Here is a 23,765-nt window from a genome sequence, read left to right as displayed (position 1 = left end):
TATTAATAACTACTTAAAATATATTTCATAGCATGAAATCAACCTTTATATTTATATATAAACTCAAAAGTTTATTCATCCTAAAGTATTTATGAACTATTGCTCAATGTTTTCGCCAGCCAAGTTAAAACACTGTAGTTCTTTGACTACATATAACATGCATTGATATACTTACCTTCTAAAAGTACATTAAAATGTAAAACATGCTGGTAATGTAATTCAGTGTGACAACATTAAAACCTAGTCATGTAATAATACATTTTACACCGAAAATGTGTACAATTTTAAAATTTATTATATATGTGGACTACCTTACACGCAGTTATTCATGGAATGAATAAAACTCTAGCAATTAGGGTTTTCGAGTTTCCCCTTAATGGAAAAATTAAAAACTAAGAGAAAAATAGGATACATATTTTCATAGGGAAAGCTCCTAATTGTTTCTTATTTTTAAACGTTCTTCATAAAGGCAAAAAATAAGGTACAACAGAGCAGGGTGTCGTTCAAGTGCAACTTCAGAAGTTCAAGCAAAGATACAATTTATTACTATCGTAATATTATTAATTTGTTGATTTATTTTTTGAATAAGTGATCTCTTCTTTCTGTATTCCCCATTACCTTCTGTTACTTCTTTCCAGTGAACACCATATTCTTTGGAAGATTGAATTTCAAGTCAATAGTCCCTGTGGGCTTCCTCTGAATAATAATAATAATAATAATAATAATAATAATAATAATAATAATAATAATAATAATAATATCTGAAAGGTTCCTTTCCCAGGCTACGCTAATGATGATTCCTTTAGAATAGCAAAATCATTTACTTATTGGGCAGCTTATCCAACTTTGCAAGATCTGGATTTTTATCCAAGAAAGTTGTTACATTTTCACTAAATTACAGTGATCACGAAAACTTTCCAACTTGCCTGTGGTCTGTTCTTTTGGAGCTGACGGTAAATATCCGCAGCCGATATTGTTAAAGCTAATATCTTGCTTCTCATTGGCTGAAGTACTGGCCAATTACGATACACTAAAGTGATATCGGCTGCCGATATTTAGACACCACCTAAACAACTGACTATACCCACATCTCTAGTTCTCTATAACATAACCACACGAATGATCAGCATTTAATATACTTTCATTTAGCTATATGTAACTTTCAGAAAGGAAGAGCAGCATGTGTTTAGGCGCTGAAGGAACAAAGTAGGATATGACACCCCGTTAAATAAGTGAAAGATAGAAATAAAGAAAGATATTTATAGAAAGGAAAAAATGGACAGTAAGAAAATGATGGGGAGGCCGCTATGTCGGTGACTGTTTGAAACACTTTGAATTAAAGGCTAAAGATAGATTTTCTTCTGCACCTGCTTCTTCTTAACTAATTTTCCGTCCACTTCTTTTTTTATGTGACATTTTATTTTCTAGGCAATTTTTTATTTGAGCTAAAAATAGATTTTCTTTTTTTGGCATTTTTATGCCTACATTTCCTAAACTTTTTTCTTAGCATTAAAGGAGTACTTTCTATTTTCAGTGGCAATTCTCATCCTGTTAACTTACCTTCCTTACATGCGTAGTCCGTTTTAACTTCCCACCTTTATGTATTCACCTCTTTTCGATAACATTCGTTTCAATATCTCTCGTACTGTTACCTGACCTTCTTTATATTCCTTCCTCCTCCACCCCTTACCCCTACTCTCCCCCTCCCACATTAGCATCTCCCCCTCCTCTTCTCATCTTCCTTAACCTTCATTCTCGTTCTTCTGTCTTCCCTCCTCCGCAATTTTTGCCTTCTTCTTCTTCTTCTTCCCCGAGATTTCCTGATGGAATTTCTCGAGGTGTCAGACACACCTGGTGGGATCATATTCTTGACTGGCATGGCGCTGCGGGACTCAAAGAAGGTGTGTGTGGATAGCTTATATTAGTTCTCTCTCTCTCTCTCTCTCTCTCTCTCTCTCTCTCTCTCTCTCTCTCTCTCTCTCTCTCTCTCTCTCTCTCTCTCTCTCTCTTTGTTCTTTGGATAATCTCGAGGAATCTCAGTCTTTCTGTACTCTTTTTGTTCAGTTTTATTTTCTCTTTTCATTGATATCTTTCATCTCCTCTCTCTCTCTCTCTCTCTCTCTCTCTCTCTCTCTCTCTCTCTCTCTCTCTGTTCTTTGGATATTCTTTGGAATCTCAGTCTTTCTCTATTCTCTCTGTCTAGTACTTTTCTTGTCGTTCGACTCTCTCTCTCTCTCTCTCTCTCTCTCTCTCTCTCTCTCTCTCTCTCTCTCAAGATATTTTGGATGAATATATTTATTCAAGGGGAAAACCAGCTATGCTTTCCTTAACCTGCAATAAGACTGGCAATTCGACAAAACTAGCTACAACTGATTCAATTTAGCTAAAGGAATCTTGCTTGATGTTAAAAGCAGATCTCGTTTTACTGAGTTTATACGACAGGCAAAAGAAACAGTTATTGGTGTGGGAAATTAGTTAGATATTAGGAAAGTAGGTAGATATTAGAAAATTAGTTAGACATTAGGAAATTAGTTAGATATTAGGGAATTAGTTAGATATTAGGAAATTAGTTAGATATTAAGAAATTAGTTGGGTATTAGGAGATTAGTTGGATAATGGGAAATTAGTTGGATATTAGGAAATTAGGTAGATATTAGGAAATTAGTTAGATATTAGAAAATTATTTAGATATTATGAAATTAGGTAGATATTAGGAAATTAGTTAGATATTAGGGAATTATTCAGATATTAGGAAATTAGGTAGATACTAGGATATTAGTTAGATGTTAGGGAATTAGGTAGATATTAGGAAATTAGTTAGTTATTAGGAAGTTACTTAAATACTATGAAATTATTATGAAATTAGTTAGATATTAGTTGAAGATCATGAAAAATTAAAGAATTCTCTAAAAGTTATCTTGAGGAATGTATAGAGTCTAGAGAATCGATGAATTAAGAGCAGTTATATTATGTTTTAATTGCTGAGGAATTCTGTTCGTGTATCTGTTTTCCCCTCAGTTTGTAAGGGGTATATCTGTTACGTTATCACATCTCCCTAACTTTTCTTATTTTTTCATAAGTCCCCTGTTTTTTCCATTGAGGGCCTTCATTAATTCATTTGTCCTTTCGACTTAACCTGAAAAATGGAGTTGGATAGAAAATAATCAGTTTTGTCTTGTTTGTAATACTCATAAATACGTATCGCTTTTAAAGCATATTCATAATCAGACCATTAGCGATGATTTTGAGTTAATATCGCTTTTATTATTTCCTTACTCTAATTATGGTAGATATTCAAAACATTATTCTTGGAACCTCTTTCAAAGTATAAGTATAGCAGTCAAAAATCTATCGATTTTCCTAAGGTTGAGTCTGTCCTTTATAAATTGCAAAGTGTCTTCATTTTTCGTGTACTTACTAATTGTCTGTCGCTTAGTATATATCTGCGACTTTTTACAGCCTAATGTAAAGCCTATATAATTTAGCTGTCTGACAATGACTGCCACTCGCTGTGAAAATTTCTCTCTCTCTCTCTCTCTCTCTCTCTCTCTCTCTCTCTCTCTCTCACATACACACATTTATTCCATGTTTATTGCATTTAACACAATTACATGTCCCGGTTTCCGTCTCGATGTTTGGGTAACCTTTGAGGAAAAAAAACAAAAAAAATTTAGTGGTAACAAGAGCATCTAGGAAGTCTACCCAACTTCCCACTGTTTTAACTAGGCTGATGGCCCCCTTTCATTCAGTTCGTAGGTGGGGCAGGTGAGGTTAGTCCCATTAGAACGTCTTACATGGTGCACTGTAGGCAATAGTTAAGGTCCTTTGCAGCGTCCCTTCTACCCCTAGCTGCAACCCCGCTTTCATTCCTTTTGCAATATCTCCTTTCATATTCTCTTTCTTCCATCTTACTTTCCACCCTCTCCTAAAAATTGCTTCAACATTTGCTTTCAGCGCTGAATGACCTCGTAGACCCCATCGCTTGGCCTCTGGTCTAAAATTATACTCCATTTATGTTCACTTTCACTCAGCCAGACAACTGACGATGAACAACTTTATAAAAACCCAGTGAAGAAATACGCTGATCAAAGCTTCCTGACGACAATTTTACTGCTCACTACTACATTTTATTAATTTTTTTTTATATGTGATATTCTCCAGAAGCCTTTGGTCCCATACAGAGGCAAGCATCACAAATTCTCAAACTTTCCTTGTTTTAAGGTGTGTGACATCGAGGTCTATTCTGCCTTTGCATTCAAGGGAACCTTACTCTCTTCCTTTGTTCGAGAGTCCACCTCAGACAGGTCAGTTCGCTCTGTACAGCCTTTTACTGTGAGGATTTGAGGATTCTTCTCTCACCGAGTCAAAGTGTAACCGGACACGACCTAGTTTTAGTTCTCAATTTCTCATTGCATTCTATATATATATATATATATATATATATATATATATATATATATATATATATATATATATATATATATATATATATATATATATATATATATATATATATATATATGATGAGAGAGAGAGAAACTATCTCCAGTATAAAGATCTTCCAGAAAAGAAAAGAGAAAAGGAACAACTTATAATGAATAACATTTTAGGAGAGAGAGAAAGTGTAATTTGTGTGTTTGTCAGCTTAACCAATTACAAGATGGGAAAACCAATACAAATACTTACTTATGCAATTGTTATACATATGCTTACAAAAGATATCATACCATATAGACCCGTGTGTATGTACATACGTGTATGCGAAGGCAGGTATATCTTGTTTACTGTATCGCCTTTCTCTCTCTCTCTCTCTCTCTCTCTCTCTCTCTCTCTCTCTCTCTCTCTCCCAAGCCGTTCCTTCCCTGCCACCAGTCTCCACCACTAATTGAAACAGTGTTCGGCCTCACAAATTGATTTCTTGAAGTGCGTCTATTGACTAAAAGGGACCTGAGAGTTCTTAGACATTTTTTCCACCAATTGTAAAGGATTGTTTGAAACTGGGAGGGGGAAATCTGACGGTTGGGTCTTCGAATATATATACACACGCTCTAGCAGAATGTTATATATATATATATATATATATATATATATATATATATATATATATATATATATATATATATATATATATATATATATATATATATATATATATATATATATATATATATATTATATATATAATATATATATATATATATAATATATGTATGTATATACTGTATATATGTATGTATGTATATATATGCGTGCATGCATATAGTTCGCTTGCAACGTATACCGGTTCGCATACGCTAAATTTTCCAACATATTCCTGAAGGACTGGAATCGCCGTCCACGCGAACAAGAAGCAAACAGCAACAAGTGGAAGTAAACGCCTAAATCAAAACGTAATTATTCCGAAGAAAATTCATTCCGGGCGGGAAAGGAGAAATTCAAGTTTCCCGCGCTGAGGCGACAGAAAGCGTCGCGTTGCCTCGCGCCACTTGGTATAAAAAGCGTCGTGCCCGCCCGAGAAAGGGAGTGACAAACGGTTATGAAGAGCAAACATGGCTGTAATTGGCACGCCTGTGTGTGTGTGTGTGTGTGGTGTGTGTGTGTGTATGCGCGCGAGCGTGTGTGTGTGTGTGTGGGTGGGTGGGTGTGTGTACGTGTGCTCGTGTGCGTCTATCGACGCACATTCTTAATGTACGTTGATAGCCGTGACTGGACGTTTGCCGAGAAACAGAGGGGACCGGTTTGTTTGTTTGTGTGTACTTAGTCACCCGACGGCTGGAATTGTTTGGTTTGCGCCAAGACAAAATGCGTAATCAATGTTTGCCATATCGATGGTGTGTCATGGAGAGCCTGTGTTCTTCTGGGATAGACTGAGGCGACCATTAATCTGGAAGAGAGGTCAATGGCTTGATATTGTAGACTCGCCTGCTCCCCTACCCTCTACTTCCTACCCATCCCTCAGCTCCCCTACCCTCTGCCTACTCCCCATCCCCCCCACCTCCTTAGCTTATTTCCCCGTGACGAAGTTGATACGAAAGACGAAGTTTTGTCTTACTTCTCCTATCCAGTTAGTTATTAAAGATAAACTCTATATAGATTCAGGCTTCAACACTTTCTTTCAAATTTGTTCTGTCCTTACTTACGATATTAAAACAACATTACAGAGGTATAAGTAATTAATGTATCAGTAATTTGGTGAGACCAGCAACCGCTTTCCACATTCACTCCGCGGACGTAGCAGTCCTCAGACAATTCACTTTGGTGAATATTTTTTTATCATCTGCAACCTAGATTTGCAATGTTCGCCCTGTTTTCAACAACTCCCCATCTGGCAAGTGGTAAGCCTATTGAATCCTCACCGGTATAGACACTTGTTATTATTGTTTTTGCTTTAGAACAGAAGGGGAAAAAATTACTATTAAATTAAAAAAAAATTCTGATTACTTGGTTCATTACCAGTTTTAGTAAGATAGAAGAATACTTTACAGATACATACTAAGCAAAGAGATTTATACCAGTTTTTCATCGTGCCTTTCATAAATCATGAATAAGTTAAGGCCTGCCCATAACATTGCGAATGGGAAGTTCATTTCTTTCCTCTCGGAGGAAATTTTTTGTCATATGGAGATGTGGATTAATTTTGTCAACCAGGTTAAAGCATTGAAACTAAACGTCATTTCCCAGCAACATCAGGATGACTGGGTTGGGCTCATTCAGAGGAAATTTGGTCTGAAGGGTGTAATTCGAGTGTTACCCCAAGTAGAAATAAGTTAAGTATACCTTAGTTTTACCAGACCATTGAGCTGATTAACAGCTCTCCTAGGGCTGGCCCGAAGGATTAGACTTATTTAACGTGGCTAAGAGCCAATTGGTTACTTAGCAACGGGACCTACGACTTATTGTGGAATCCGAACCACATTACAGCGAGAAATTAATTTCTATCACCAGAAATAATTTCCTCTAACTCTTCATTAGCCGGCCGGAGAGTCGAACTCGAGCAACACTCCTTCGTTCACATATTTTACGAGAATTGACGTTCTTGTGACGGAAGAATTTTGAAGGGTAAAATAGCACGATAAACCAACGTTTGTTCAGCCTGGTGTCACAGTGAATCCTTATCTCAGCAAAGTTGGTACCAGGGTCTTGCAGGGACGTTAAACGTGCCAGGTGGACTTTATCCAACATTAATTTCCTCCATATATATTCTGGTGCAGCTGACCTGTACTGTCCTGTAGTGGTTACTGTTGCTGGGACCGACAGTTACTACGGGTTTGGGTTTTCAGCTTTTCAGATTTAAGCCCAGAAATTTTCAGGAAATTCTGAAAACTCATGAATGCATTGTTACACTTGTTACAATGTTTCTGTAATATGCGTTATTTATCATATCTATCTCATTGATGTTTTGTACATTATCAAATCATTCTTCTAGACATTGGATGAAACCCCATTTACAGATCAGATCAGTCCCGATTATCTGAGGCCCTCAAAATGGACGTCCCTAGCTAAAGCCTTACGTGCCCTAACCTGAACAAGAGCTACTTTGTTTTTTCTTCACCTTTTGATATTGTTTCTGGCTCTGTACAACACATCTTGTTAATGTATTTCAACGTGAAACTGTCATCCTCAAATGAGTAGAATATCTGTGCATCAAACCCACATGCATGTGAGATTTTAATTTTAAGCTCTCAGAAGCACCAAAGGGTGACTGCAAGTAAGAAGTGTTGCAGTGAATTGCTAGCGTAGCTTATGGTTCTGCTCACTCGTCCAACCGTTCCCTCTTCATTTTATCATTGACCTTCTTCAGCTAAACAGATATTAATGGAATGATACAGCCTTCGTCTTGCCTTGAAATTGGTTTTATTTTTCTGTAAAAGAAAGCTATTGAGATGGCTATTTGTCTGTCCGTCCGCACTTTTTTCTGTCCGCCCTCAGATCTTAAAAACCACTGAGACTAGAGAGCTGCAAATTGGTATGTTGATCATCCACCCTCCAATCATCAAACATACCAAATTGCAGCCTCTAGCCTTAGTATTTTTATTTTATTTAAGGTTAAAGTTAGCCATGATCCTGCGTCTGGCAACGCTATAGGTGCCAACAACACAGGCCACCTCCGGGCCGTGGCTGAAAGTTTCATGGGCCGCGGCTTGGAGTTTCATGGCCCGTGGCTGAGAGTTTCATACAACATTTTACACTGTACAGAAAACCCGATTGCGCCGAAGAAACCGGCGCATTTTTTACTTCTTTTTTTTTTTATTAATGGGAGTTTTCCTAGCGTATATACTTTATTTTCGGACATTATCTGATGAGATTAGAACTGTTTGTAACTTTCCAAAGGAACTGGGCCTTGTTGCATTTTCTGTTCTCGTGCAAAATCCCTAAGGATCCCTTATACTCTCAAAGTTCTTTCTGTTGCTCTAATTGTGATCTTAAGAAGCTACATAAATGAGATCTCGTAACTTAGTTAAGGTCAGCGCTCTCCCGTCCGCGTTCATCCATGCTGACATTTGTGAGGAAATTAAAAACGAGATCAGCATTTTGTGAGATAAAGTTGCCTCAGGCAGAATTTGATTTTGATAAATTTGGGGATTTTATTTCGATATCCTTTTCAATCTTTTCACCCCATGAGATCACCATCGCCCTTATTCCCTTTGATATCTTTCCTCTTATCTCTATTTCTTTTTTTTTCACTATTTTATCACCATCCATCTCTTCCCCTATTCCATTCGGAAACAGCCAAACTCCGACCCTCAGCAATAGCTACCCCTCCTCCTCCTCCTCCTCCTCCTCCGTTGTCTCCTCTCCTCCTCAGCCCACCCTCCCCCCAGACCTAGCTAGCTCCTGCCGCTTCTTCTTCCCTTCGATTCATAAGTGTCCAGTGTGGCCAGGAAGGGTGGCCGTCGAGGGCGCGGGCGTCGGTTTGGGCTTTTAGGGGTCACCCTTCGAGGGTGGGCTCGCTCGAAGGATAGGCACTCCAGATCAGGATGGAAGGGACCCCACGCATATAAAAAAGGAGTGGAAGGAAAAAAAGAGAGGCGAAAGGGAAAAAATTGACGGGGGGAAAAAATGGAGGAAGAATAAAACTGACTTCCCGAGTGAGTCCATGACTCTCAGGAAGTGAGGGCAGTCACAGAGGGGAGAGTAGTGGCCATTTTTACGACCCCTCGTATGAGAGTGAGTGTGTGTGTGTGTGTGTGTGTGTCCTGTATGTGTGTGTGTGTCAGCATAAGCCTATGCATTGCATATATATATATATATATATATATATATATATATATATATATATATATATATATATATATATATATATATATATATATATATATATATATATATATATATATATATATAGTCTCAGAACTGTGATGGGGTTCAAGTCAGAATGACGTTCCTGTTGAATATCCAGATTGAAGGAGAAATCTGACTGTCTGGTGACTGCAATTATCTAATCGTTGATGGGAAATTTTTCTTCCTAAGCATATTAAAGCGATATACTGGAGAGATACTCGGCATGTACGTATTAACTGGTGTATGAATTGTCAAAGCATTCTGTACGCCCCTGTGGGAAACAACATTCTGCGTATCTGTTCTACCTGAACGAATAAATAAACTGTTGTATAAATAAAATGAATTAACCTCACTTTTACATCATGGAAAATATTGTGTATGTGTGCTTTAAGTGTGTATTGCTTGAAAAAATCTTAATTTCCCGTTCATGGAAATTGAGTATGGAGGTATTGCAAGAAACTCAACAGAAAAAAAATATACAAAGTCGTCATAATATCAAGATTTAGTTTGTTGCATATAAAGATTCGTCGCCATCAGTGACTTGAAGTTTCCTCCTGGATGGCAATTAGAGTTGTCTTACTTAAACATCTTACTCAATTTTTGTTAAGGGGAAAATATTTTGCAGTCGATGTATTTAAAAAAAAAAAAAACACTTGGGTATCTTAAATCCTACTGATGGGCACTTCAGGTTTCATATTTTATTGTATAATTTAGATGTATGATGCATGATATGGAATACTTGTGTACGTCTTCAAGGCGTAACAAGGAAATATTTATAAACTATGTTATTTAAATTTTTCCCAATTGCAGCTTTTTTTTGTTTTATCACTTATATTTTTTAGCTTTATCAATCAATTATTTCCTTTGACCATTCAGTATAGAAAAGACATTAAATAATATACCATTATGCCATAATTAAACGAAAATAGATGAATGCAAATTCCATAAACCTTACTTTTGGCCTTGACACTTATAGGTGAACAGGCCCTATAAATGACATAAATTATATAGCATGGCCAAGGACTTAATAGGTGAAATGTTTGGCCTTATGATCAAAATTCATTAGAAAATGTGCATGATTACAGCAAATTCTAGCGTTATCACAAGGACTAGAATATTAATAATGGTTTCAATTGACACCAGACGCCATTCTTTTTTACAACAATTAATTGTAACACAACTTGAGTGTGTGTTTGTGTGTGTTTAAATGCCACTTAATTTATGGGGAACAAGGAAGATCAGAAGAATTTGGAGGAAAATGATGAAGAATAGGAATAAAGAAGGAAAGGAAAAGAAAAGTAGATGAAAGTGAAAGAAGGAGAATTGGTGATAAAGAGGGCAGACGCTACCCCCCCCCCCCCACACCCCATCAGGATTTGGCTCTCAGGGGAGAAAGAGACGAAATACGAGAGAGAGAGAGAGAGAGAGAGAGAGAGAGAGAGAGAGAGAGAAAGGTAGAAGAGAAGGAGAAAGACAGAGGTAGAAGAGAAGGAGAGAGAGAGAGAGAGAGCCATGGGTGCCGCCACATTGAGCACAGGAAGAGGAAAACGGGAGCGGAAGGCGTATTAGGAGCGGTGTCCCTTCACGACAAGACTCATAAAACATAAAAGATATATACATTGCCTCCTCCTCCTCCTCCTCCTCCTCCTCCTCCTCCTCCTCCTCCTCCTCCCTCTCCTCTCACTCGCTTTTCTCCCATTTTATATCTCTGTCTCATGCCACTTCCTCTAATTGCCTTTTGCAGACGCCATGGGTTTTCCCTATAACGCCCCCTCTGCGGCGTCCGGCCCTCTCTCTCTCTCTCTCTCTCTCTCTCTCTCGCTGACCTCTCTCCTGACCTATGTAGGCTATATAGTTTTTCCTCTATTTTTTTCGCTCCGGATTTCTTTGTCGATTTAACCTCGTCGTGATTTACTTGGATTTTCATCATGCTCCACTAGTATTTTATTCAGAACTTCCAGTATATATATTCTGTTATTGTATTTTCCTCCGATTTATACACACACTCCTACACACACACACACACACACACACACACACACACACACATATATATATATATATATATATATATATATATATATATATATATATATATATATATATATATATATATATATATATTCATATATATATATATATATATATATATATATATATATTATATATATATATATATATATATATATATATTTTATAATTTATGTATATATATTATTTATAAATATGTATGTATATATACATACATATATATGTGTGTGTGTATTTAGATATATATATATATATATATATATATATATATATATATATATATATATATATATATATATATATATATAATATCCCTATAGGCCATTTTCCAATTACTGTACTATAAGCTTTTCCCTTGAGAAGGGCCATGATCTTCTCCACCATGGAAACAACCCTCCACAGTTGACTAAACGCTATTTATTAACCTCTCTTAAATAGGTAAGTGTATCTGACATCTTGTAAAAAAGGTCATATATCAACTCAAACTTTTTTCGCGTTTGGAAACATAATTATTCTTCCTTTGTTCATTATTTTCTTTTATCTTTGTTCATGTTATGATTTGCTTACGGTGAAGTTGACACTGATCACAAAAAAGTAATTTGCATTAGTATAGTGTGGCAGACAAGTGAGTTTCATGAATACTTAGCATAATAGTTAACATAAACAATTATCTAATTCTTTTGTAAATGATAAATTTCTAAAGACCATACACCATATATTATTCCAGATATCAGCGTATTTTCACTGTATACTGAAAATCATGGAGAGTTGCAGAAAATGAACAGCATATTTTATAAATTCCAACACGGTACAAAACATCAATATGCCGCAGAAAAGTATGTCAGTATTGCAACAAGGTTGAATGAACTTACATTAAATATTCTGCATGAGACAGTTTTATCTCACGACTGCTATTCAGCACTTTCCATCTCTCCTTTTTTTTCCCCCCCGAATTCGATGGAGGAGGTCCGGAAGTAGCCGGGTCATCTGGCAGTTCCACCCAACCAAAGGCACTTGGTCCTTCCTCCGACATTCATTCTGTTTTCATATTTTATTTATGGTGGTGTAGGCGAGAGGAAGGGAATGGGGAGACAATATCCAACCGGTAGGAAATTCTCTCTCTCTCTCTCTCTCTCTCTCTCTCTCTCTCTCTCTCTCTCTCTCTCTCTCTCTCTCTCTCTCTCGGGTGTGTGTGTGCTTGTGTTTGTGTAAATTTGCTGCATTTTTGTGTACAGTTGTGTGTATTGTCATGAAAAGTGAAACGTAAATGCGTGCTGAATTAGGAACTTGAACGTATTTTTGTATACGTATGTGTGCATGCACTGTATGTATGTATACATATATACATATATATATATGTATGTATATATATACATATATATATATATATATATATATATATATATATATGTATATATATATATATATATATATATATATATATATATATAAGAGAGAGAGAGAGAGATGATTTTGTTAGATAAACTACAATTATTCATTTAAGAGGTTAAGAATTGTATAAAATGGGTACTGTAATCTATGTCATCATCAGTCCATTGTTTATTTTTTGAAGAAATTTGCCTCGGATCTGTTAAGGTAACTTTTCCAACAATTTTCGTTTCGAACTTTACCAGAAATTCATGTCTTTCTCGTTGAATCTTTTCGTGAAAACTGTGGATTAGCTCTCAACATTTGAGCCCTTAGATGGCCAGGATTTCTTCAAAATAATTTATTAGTAGGTACATGCAGGTACATATGTATTAATAGGTCTGAGCTACTCATACTAGCGAATATTTAATCAATATTTTCTGTGCATGAAATCTCTAAAACTGATAAGGCTGACAAATTACTCATAATCGTTTTATCCCGTTCCTGTTCCCCTTCTTCCATCCTACTTTCCACCCACTCCTGACAAGTGATTCATAGTGCAACTGCTTTGAGGTTTTCCTCCTGTTACACCTTTCAAACCTTTTTACTGTCAATTTTCCTTTCAGCGTTGAATGGCCATATACTGTAGGTCCCAGAGCTTGTTCTTTGACCTAAATTCTGTATTCTGTTCTCTATAATCGTTTTATCATACGTAGAGCCATTAAATTCCTCTCTGATATGATTTGGAAAGTTCTTCAGCTCATATTCAAGGTCTGTGGAACTGTGTAGTGTCGTAGAACTGTGAGATTGGAGTTGGAATGATAAAATGAAACATAACTGAAGCTTTCTTGGGAGTTTGTGCGAATGCAGATATGTACAGTATGTGGAATTCTCATCCTGCTTTTGTTTTTCACTTACAGCCTTTTAACCTTTAAAAGGCTGAGGGTTTATCACTTACGTCACTTCATCTTTGTACCTCCTTTTGTTAATATTATCTTTTCTCAGGTCTGGGCTAGAAAAGTGTATTATGTTCTGCATCCCAACAGCCTTTCCTCTTAAAAAAATTATTTATAATATATTACAGTTATATTAAACTGTTCTTACAACTGGAATAGTTTTTACTTGTTAAGGGAAACAAATACATTCAACATTTTCAGTTCTCTATTACTGATTATATTTAAATATCTAAAATCAGTTTGGTTCAGATATATAAATTTCATCATCATAATGTCGTCAAAAAAACTTAGTTATTTAAAGTGCAATAAAATATAACTTAATCAAATTTATCGTTTTGTTACATTGTCTATATTGCAACCAAAACGCTTGAATAATGAACTTTGGTTTCTGTCCAGTGTACTATAAATCTCTCTGACAAAGTCTCTCTCCTTGTTTATTTTCTCTCTCTTCCACTCTCTGTTCTTCCATGCCGTTTTTATTCTCTTTTTCTTCTTCTTCTTCCCTCGACTACTCTATGCGCTACCCCTCCTGAGGTTACCTTTGACACCCGATCCTGGACATTATTTTTTCTGCCCAACACCAGATCAGATATAACCCAAAAAGACTGCACGCACACACACACATTATATATATATATATATATATATATATATATATATATATATATATATATATATATATATATATATATATATATATATAGATATATATATATATATATATATATATATATATATATATATATATATGTGTGTGTGTGTGTGTATAGATTATATATATATATATATATATATATATATATATATATATATATATATATATATATATATATATATATATATATATATATATATATATTTTACGTGGCAGTCTGATTGACTTCCTGATGCTTAAAATTGTGTAACATCTACAATAATGCTTTTGGTGTCCGCAAAAAATACATAATCAGATGTGAAGTGATTGATCATTGATCAAGCAAACTCTGTCGTGCACTATTTTTTTAATTATTCAGAGTAATAATAATAATAATAATAATAATAATAATAATAATAATAATAATAATAATAATAATAATCATCATCATCTTTAATTTCAGCACGAGGCCATATACCTGGAATATACAAGTAGAGGCATTACAACAGATACACACAAACTAGATACACGAGTTGAAGTGATAAAAATGATAATTGGTAATATCCACACAGTTGCTGAGGTAGTAGTAGAAAAAAGATAGCAATTATTATTGGTAATGATTATTATTAATGAGAATAATAGCAAAAATAAACAAAAAGCATGTTAAAAAATGATAGCAATTAAAAACAGACTGCCTACAAACAAATTTCCCGCTGGGAACCTTAGGTGAAACACAAAAGTCAGGTCCAGGGGCTAAATACGAAAAAGTGGAAAAAAGCAAGTCTCAATGATAATAATAACATTAAAGATAATAATAATAAGTAATCATATTAGTAAACATAGTAATACAATACAATAAAAACAACACCATCAATAATAATAATAATAATAATAATAAAATAAGAATAATTATAGCAATAATAATAGCAGAATCAGCATAGGACACTTTATTGAATTGCGAGGACAGTAAGAACACACAGCACTCAGGCCATCCCAGTGAGGAGGGAGATGACACCAGTTTATGGTACAGACGTCTCATTATCCCATCTTTCCCGATCTTCTTCTTGCCTCACTATTTAGGATGCAACGAATGAGCAAATTGCTGCTGTTTCTCAGTCGGGCGATCAGACAAAACACAGAGAAGGTCAATATTCGAATGTTAGTTGCGGATCTTATCCCTGAACCCAATGGCGTCTCGCTATGATGATGAGCCGTAGCAAAGAATAACTTTACTTGAAGTTATTTTATCTGTTAGGGACTTGAGTAGTTGATTGCTGCATACAAAAAAAGTCTCGTGTTACAAGATGACAGTGAATTACCCAGCAAGACGCCTTACCCTACAAGCATCACTGCTATGTTGAAAAACTGGAAGTTTCCCTTAAAACATTTTAGATGAAGACCTTGTGGCAGTAGCCTTTTCATTATCAGTCACTTTAGTGACAGTGTACACCTTAAAGCATTGACATTCATTTATCTGTTTCCTAGATTCTGTTGGTGTCTCCAGCAATGCCAAAACGAAGGAAATTCTTCTGTATACTTTGTTCGGAAGACAATGAATTCTTGTTTCCCACAGACCCTGTCTAAGCTGTACAGTTCAAATAGAGATGAAGGGAGGCTGTTAAATGTCTGTATATATTTTTGAACTATTAAACATGTGATGTTATTCGTGGCTATTCCTTCAAGGGAAGAGATGAAACTAAACACTGGGCCTGCAAACCTTACAAGCAACTCAAATCAAACTGCGAAGGAGAATAAAGGCTGAGGCTTCCCCTCTTAGTGGGGCCATTATACTCACTTATTTGACAAATAACTGGACTGAATTCTCTTTTCCATTGAAGCAGTTAGGTAATTTTTCCTCTTTGAGTATTAGGCAGAATTATAACGAGAGGTTTGTGTATTCTGTAAATAGAGATATTGTAACCTATTCTGCTTTATTATTAATTGCCCTAACTATTTTTTGTGCAGGAAGAGTTCTGGCTTAGGTAGTTCCTATTCGAAAGTACCAGTCACAACATGAATTGCCAGGGCCAAGACTGTTTATGATCATTTCTTTATTTTGTTGTATGAGTGTCCAGATTACAACATTAAATTTATGGTTGTCATTTCTTTCATTACAGGTCACGTGAAGACTCCGATATATTCTGTACTCTGCAGCCTCGTCTTCAGCGACCTTCAAGTTCCCTTCTGTGGCTCTTAATTCCTAGAACAAAAACCGCGATTGAAATCTAGCTTGTGCCTTAGGGCACAGGTTGAACCTTTTGTCTTCTAGTGAAGTGAAAAGTGAGAAAACATGAGGACATTGTTTGTACGTTGTCCACACACTGATGTACCATTCTCGTAAAGAGATAGGATTCAAAGCCAGTTGAATATAATGTACCTCTGTTCTCCTTAGATTGTGGCCTTGTAATTATTCAAAGGACAGTAAAAATTCATGCAAGCGATACTGTTACCAAAAGACTATCTGATGACTCTTCCCTTTCCCAATTTTTGGAAAGAACTTTTTCCAAAATCTAAGCAAGTTTTAACAACCCAATTAAAATTTCTATATAAAAAAACTGCTACTAATTCAATTTAAATTTCGCTGATAAAAGTTAATCCTTCAGGCCCGCCCTCGAAAATCAAGTGTTTTGGATCAGTAATTTGAGTAATCTACCTCACTGTAGCACAGGTAATGATGATTCAAGAACATACAGTGAGAAGCCCCGTTAGGGTCTATCGGTGTAACTGTTCGGTCTTGTTGAGCTACGCTAGAGCATAAATAGTAAAGGTGCCATATCTTACAGACATTTTTTATGGAATGTTTTATTTTGGTACTCATCATTTGTACCGTCACTTCTACATTACCACTTCTTTTTTTGTTGAAGGAGCAGTTTATGTAAATTTATATCATGTGGTATAGTTTATTGTTTACGTTGTTGGACTGTTGGGGACATTTTTAGTAACTGATTGTTATTTTCCAATTTGCAAAAGTCTGATTTCTACGTTATAGTGTTTTTCATATAGCAGTTAATTGTACATTTTTAGCTTTGGCGGATCATTTCTTCCATTTGTGTATATGACATTTATAATCGTTAGTGGTAATTTGTCACTGATTATGGTTTTTAGAAGACTGTTATCTACTCCTAGAGTTCGTCCAGCATATCCAATTATTTTGTGTGAGATTTTAAGATTATTTATTTGAGCAGTAGCAAACATATCAACTTCACTTTCTCAAGATTTTTTTTTTTTTTTCATTCACAGAGGTATAACTTAGCCTTGTTGAGTGTTGTGTGACTTCATAGACACTGTAATCCATTGCAGAAGGAAAACGAAAGACACCTGCCCCTAGTAGCTGTCTCGTGAATGCGAGGTCCTCAGTCACCTGCTTTCCTTGTGGGTGACTTCCGATTTCACCTTCTCGGACTCATTTCCTCCTTTTAGGCTTTTCAGTCAATGGAGTGAGTCCAACCTCCTTCCAGCTATGAAACATTTCGAATCTGGCAGTAACTAGTTTTAAACAAATTAGACCAACTTTTAGTTTGTGGTGTTCATTCCACGAGGAGAACACCACCTTGATGTAATGTATATCCTGTCTTCCAGGTGTATAAGGTGAATAACTAAATGATCCAGTCCAGGAATGTGAAACAGCACATAAAATGCTGCTCTTGCTGAGTTAAGAAAGTTATAAAGTCTTCTTTGTTCGGCTTCGACTTTGAGATTTTTCGCTGGTTATTGTCTGAGGCGCACTACCTGTCAAGCTGTTTCATCTAACTTTGGTTCTTCAGGGCTTGTAGCTACAATAGAACAAGTTTCCATGTCAGGAATTTCATCTGACTTTGGTTCTTCAGGGCTTGCAGCTACAACAGGACAAGTTTCCATGTCAGGAATCTTGTGACTTATCATCTCTTCCTTTCAACTTGCCTATCTGCAAGACATGCTGTATGTGAGTTTTCCATTCGTCACGCCTTTCAGAAGTTATCTACTTGTTTTGGTACGGTTGCAGTCCAGTTTCTGACCCATTTTGCACGTGAAGTCTTTTTTGCACCCTTCGTCCTAGGTTGAAGAAATGGGTTTGTGAACAACAGTCGTCCTTTATTTCATACAGGAACTCGTTACTTTTAACCAGATTGCTCTCCTTTTGATCCCTTCGGCCTAGATTAAAGTAATGGGTTTGTGAATAACAAATGTCCTTTACTTCATCCAGAAACTGATTACTTGTAACCAAATTGCTCTCCTCCTGATCCACTTGCTCCTTGGCAACAGGACATGCCTACACGCAAAGAATAATTCGGTCCACCATCAGTCACATTATAAAATAATGAATATGGCAATAACAAATTAAAGCGAATTATTGTACTGTGGTGTTCATTCCAAAAAGAGTGCCACATTGCAGTAATATTTTTCCATCTTTAAACTGGCGACTCTCATTTGACCCATAGCTAATTGATGATAACTCACATTTCCAAAATCCCTGAATGAAGAGAATTCAGATCAACACTTATAATCAAACCTATCTTATGTCAAATATTGGAAACAGACCTTTGAAATAAATTTTGTCAGAACTGTTTACTTATCCAGTTATTAGATTTTTAAGGAGTCACAGTACAATAAGCAAAGTATAATATATTTCACCAGAAAGAGTTGTAAATTTTAATTCACTCGTCTGGTTAAACTGTTTATTAATTAGATAACCACCAGTAACCGAAAAGTTCCTTGCTTGCCTAATGGACCCAGTTGTGTGTGTGTGTTTTTTGTTTTTTTATTTGCAGTGGATTATGGTGTCTGGTAATTCGCACTACACATGAATTAGGCCCAGTTAAAATATTTGGTTTGTATAGGAAAAGTAATTTCGTTTCTAAAGAAGTAACATTATTACAATTGCTTGAGCTTTGGTGAAAAACTTGGTAAGATAGATCCCAGTGTTTTTAGCCTTACAAAGGACCTCTCTCTCTCTCTCTCTCTCTCTCTCTCTCTCTCTCTCTCTCTCTCTCTCTCTCTCTCTCTCTCTCTCTCTCTGCCGAACTATTCTTGCTTCCCTTGCTATTTTTCCCTCTTGTGGCAGTTCCTTCCTTTTGTTCAACTTTCTTGCTTCCCTTGCCATACAAGAGGGTTCCTTGAATTTGTTTATCTTTAAGTTTCACTCTTGCCAACTATTTCAGATGAACCATTCCCAAGTGGCAGTTCCTTCCTTTGTTTATTTTAAGTTTCATTTATTTTCCCCCACCCCAATATTTCAGATGAACCATACAAGAGGGAAATTAAAATTATAACTCCTCTCTCTCTCTCTCTCTCTCTCTCTCTCTCTCTCTCTCTCTCTCTCTCTCTCTCTCTCTCTCTCTCTCTCCGAAATAATGATAAATTCACACTCAAACAGGCGACTGTGATAATGGTCTTTCCATTCAATACTTAACTCTGTATTTATAGAAGATAAGAACCCTGGTACTGTATGCAGAAAAAAAGACGTTGAAATACTCTTTATGGATAAGATGTAAGTTTACGTATGTAATATTAAGAGAATGTGATCAAATTAATTAGATCTCATTATATGTTTGTTACTTTTAAGGATATCTGGCCTCAAAATTATCAACTATTGTGGATACTGTATGTTGTTGTATTGGATTTGTTTTTAATAATAAAATGTCTTTTGTGTTTTATTGATAGGCAATAAAAACATCGTGTTGCCAATTCTCTCTCTCTCTCTCTCTCTCTCTCTCTCTCTCTCTCTCTCTCTCTCTCTCTCTCTCTCTCTATCCATACAAAGACCAATCGGTTATTTCACGAAAAGCCTGTTTTTGTCCATATTCAACGTTTGGGGGTTTTGTTTTTGCAGACATAATACAAACCTTTGCAGTGCACTTATGTGTTGCAAGGGCAGAACAACCATGAAGGAATATCTGAAGTTTTCTGGAAGTCCGAGAGAAGTCTCTTGAAGGAAGTATTTCTCTCATTCCTCGACCTCCTACAGTGATCTCTGTTGTCTTTCAAACTACCACACATTTTCTATGCTTGCATGATTGTCTCGCAATGTGTAGTCACTGGTAGTTCATTAAATTCGCCCCTATTATCTCCTTTCGTATTTGTTATACATCTTCAACCTCAGGTGGTCTTTGAGTAGCCTTTCTTAAGAATAGATAGTGTATAGGTTAACCCTTTACTTAATGGCGAAGTTCATGTTATGTTCTTCGTTCCTGAAACAACGTATGTTATTAGCTTGTTATTTTACACTTTTTCTCCAGTTCCTGTCAGTTCTGCTTGAAGTCTTGTAGTCAAGTACGTAACAAAGTCTTACATTGCATGCGGGTAAACCTCGTTCAGATATATACTCGATAAATGTTAGCGAGTCGTTAATGAACCTATCTACACCAGAGTAGGTCAGATTTTCATTCCATCTCCTAACTCTTTAAAGATTTTGAAGGATACGTTTTCTCACTATCACTCCTACTTTTTCTGCACAACCTTCTGCTTCTCTTTCTTCATCTCTTCCTCTTTCTTCCCCATTGCACCAGCTGTCTCCTGCTGCTGCTGTTTTTGAAATATTTTGTTTTGGTGCCCTCCTTCCACGCAACTGCTTTGGAATCTCGATCCTGCTTGCCCTGTCATTGTAAGAATTGCTCTTATACGGTTGAGGACAGAACTGTGCAGAGATTCCTTGCTTCTTTCAAGATAAAAGGCCTGCACTGAGTAGAATTTGGGAGCCATCGTAATAACGGACAAAATCTCTTTTCCATTACGTCATCATTACCTTTTCTTAGACGTGCATCTGTTGAAGAGCTTCCTTTAGGACATGATGAAGACTCCTGAAGACCTTCACACCTGTTCTCATCCGAAGACTGTCACAGTATTCTCCCAGGGGTTGTGCAAAGGGTATGTCCGGGACACCTCTATCTCCCTTTCATCATTACATCATTTGCATGTTATGGAACTTCTGAAATTTCCGTCACGGTATCATTTCTACCTCAGTCCTGCTATCTGATCCTTAATATTCTTCATAAAACTCATTCAAATCGGCAAAATCTTTTTCACATGTTATACTGTGGTTCATATTCGTATAGCAATACAGATTGTGCTGGACTTACGTACTCTTTGTACACACAAATTTTAGTTTTATTTCTCACTGTTATCTTCCTGCCGATAGCTTGATACATTTTAATCACGTCTGTCTTGTAGTATAATCTATCATCCTACTTTAGACCGTCATTGTAACTCTGTCTTAATTGCCTTAAACACTTCCATTTCAAAACTGAATTCTTTGCATTTCTCCCTCTAATTCTGTTATCATGGTCAAACTGTCTGTATAAAGTTGGTTCCTTCCACCCGTATTTCCTCCAGAACATCCATCACTATTACAGGTAGCTTGGACACGATGCCATATGACCAGCCCACCTGGCGCCCCCGCCCTCCCAAAAAAAAAAAAAATTTTGCTTGTCTGACAATGCTTCTGTTTTCGCAACAGATATATATGCAACGGGTTAAGCCGTTGAAATTACTAAAGATATGCCATCACAGACATTTGTAATTTTTACCACAGACATTTGTAATTTTGGCGACAAAGGAATATATGTCCTAGGAAACGATGATTACAATCCAGAAAGTACCCATGCACAAAAAATCAAATTTACACTTCACAAATTATTTGAAGATGGTAAAATTGTAGAAATATGTTGGATTACTGCCCATATAGGCATTAAAGAAACTGAAATTTTCGATAAAGCTGCAACTGCTGTGAGAAGATCACAGGTAGATATTCCATCCCTAAAACCCATTGTAATCGGTAAATTGCAGAATAAATAGTGAACATGAATGTCACTAATTAAAAGAGATCAAGCTCAATGGTGTAATATGGAATTCGCCATATAAAAAGGAACGACACAAGTGATTTTGATTCGTCTTAGAATTGGTTATTTTCGTCTGACTCGAGGATATTTTACGAATTGGCCGCATAATCTCATTTGAATGTACTGGGTGTAGAGTAAGACTAAGGGTTAAAAATATTTGGCGTGAATGTCCGAAATATAATTGACAAAGCATGTCAAGCTTCGGAAACAAATCGGGTAAAAAAAAAAAATTAGAATTTCCATTATTTTGAGTTAACATGATTACAAATTGTTGAAGAGCTGTAATTTAATAAATGAACCTTACCATTAATACAGACCACCTCTTCGGGCCATCCCTGTGAGAACTAAATAACCTCAGTGGCATGGTTAAACTTAATAATAATCCTCGTATGCTGGCCATTGTTATAGGATATGTCCTACTCTTCCAAACAGCATATAATCGGCAGGCTTCAGAAGTTGCCATGACCAAAAATATCCCCTTTGCGAAAGATGTGAAAGGTAATTCTTCCCTATCCAAGGCTACATTTGGCTTTCTTCTTTCTGGAGGAAACGAGGTTTCTTGAGTAAATCTGATGTTTTTATTAAGAGGATAGAGCTCCCTGTCATATAATTCTTAAGAGGGATCTATCTTTGACAGTTCTCATTGAGCTAAACTTTGCCAGTCGATAATGTGGCCGAAATAAGCATATCGATAAGACTCCCAAGCATCTGACTTTGGAGATCATTGGCTTTATGACCACATTCAACTGATATGGGCAGACCTGCAATTGTCCTCACCAGAGGCCTCAGGTTCTCGGGTAAATCCGTGGGTCAGAGGGATAGGTGTATGGTTAATTTAGCTGGTTATTTTCCATAAGGAGTGTCTTAATGTTTGGGCCTTGTTTGAGAGGTTAAGACGAACGTAACTCCAAGCAGGTGTTTTATCAGTCCCAACACTCCAGTGCCGTAGGAGTGCAGGGGCGTCACTTCAGATTTTTGATGAAGGGGGGGCAAAGGCGGTTTGGCGAGCGGAGTGACCCTAATCACCTGGGTTTTTTTATTTTGAGTTATTTTATGTGCTTTTTGAAGCACATAAAATAGACACATTTGAATTACAGTAGGAATAATGGAAAACCAGCTGCTGTTGCTTGGAGGGGGGCAAGTTGAGGCTGGGGGGGACCTTGAGTCTTGGGGGGGCAGTTGCCCCCCTAAATGACGCACCTGTGGGAGTGTAAGACAGTGTAGTTCAGGGTGTTTTTGAATTATCATCCCAACAGAACCACCACCTTGGCTATCACTTTAAGAATCTATTCCCACAATTGTGTTATGGTTAAGTGATGGTGGTGGAACTGTTAGGTCTAGTTTTGGCCAGCAGACTCCACCCATTCACATCTTAATCTGTTCCGTAGGGGGCTAGTGCCGTCAGTGCACCTCATGCGGTGCACTGTAGGCATTACTGAAGGTACTTTGCAGCGTCCCTTCGGCCCCTAACTGCAACCCCTTTCGATCATTTTACTGTACCTCCTTTCATATTCTCTTGCTTTCCACCCTCTCCTAACAATTTATTCATAGTTCAACAGCGAGATTTCCCTGCTGTTACACTTTTAAAACATTTTACAGTCAATTGCCGTTCCAACGTTGAATGACCTCATAGGTCCCAGTGCTTGGCCTTTGGCCTAAATTCTATATTCAATTCAATTC

At 36.5% G+C, this 23,765-nt stretch overlaps 1 long non-coding RNA gene across 1 annotated transcript in view; it reads left to right on the top strand.

The window, feature by feature from the left end:
* Nucleotides 1–18,761, top strand: part of LOC136851201 (uncharacterized) — a 149,234-nt gene extending 130,473 nt beyond the window's left edge. Inside the window, exon 3 of the long non-coding RNA XR_010856806.1 lies at nucleotides 16,389–18,761. This is a non-coding gene — a long non-coding RNA (uncharacterized lncRNA). The remainder of the gene's footprint in view (nucleotides 1–16,388) is intronic.
* The last annotated feature ends 5,004 nt before the right edge of the window (nucleotides 18,762–23,765 follow it).

The sequence above is a fragment of the Macrobrachium rosenbergii genome, chromosome 23, assembly GCF_040412425.1.
Source record: "Macrobrachium rosenbergii isolate ZJJX-2024 chromosome 23, ASM4041242v1, whole genome shotgun sequence".
In the NCBI taxonomy this organism is placed as follows: Eukaryota; Metazoa; Arthropoda; class Malacostraca; order Decapoda; family Palaemonidae; genus Macrobrachium; species Macrobrachium rosenbergii.
The sequence above is the reverse complement of the archived record's forward strand: the minus strand, read 5'-3'. Positions and strand labels throughout refer to the sequence as shown.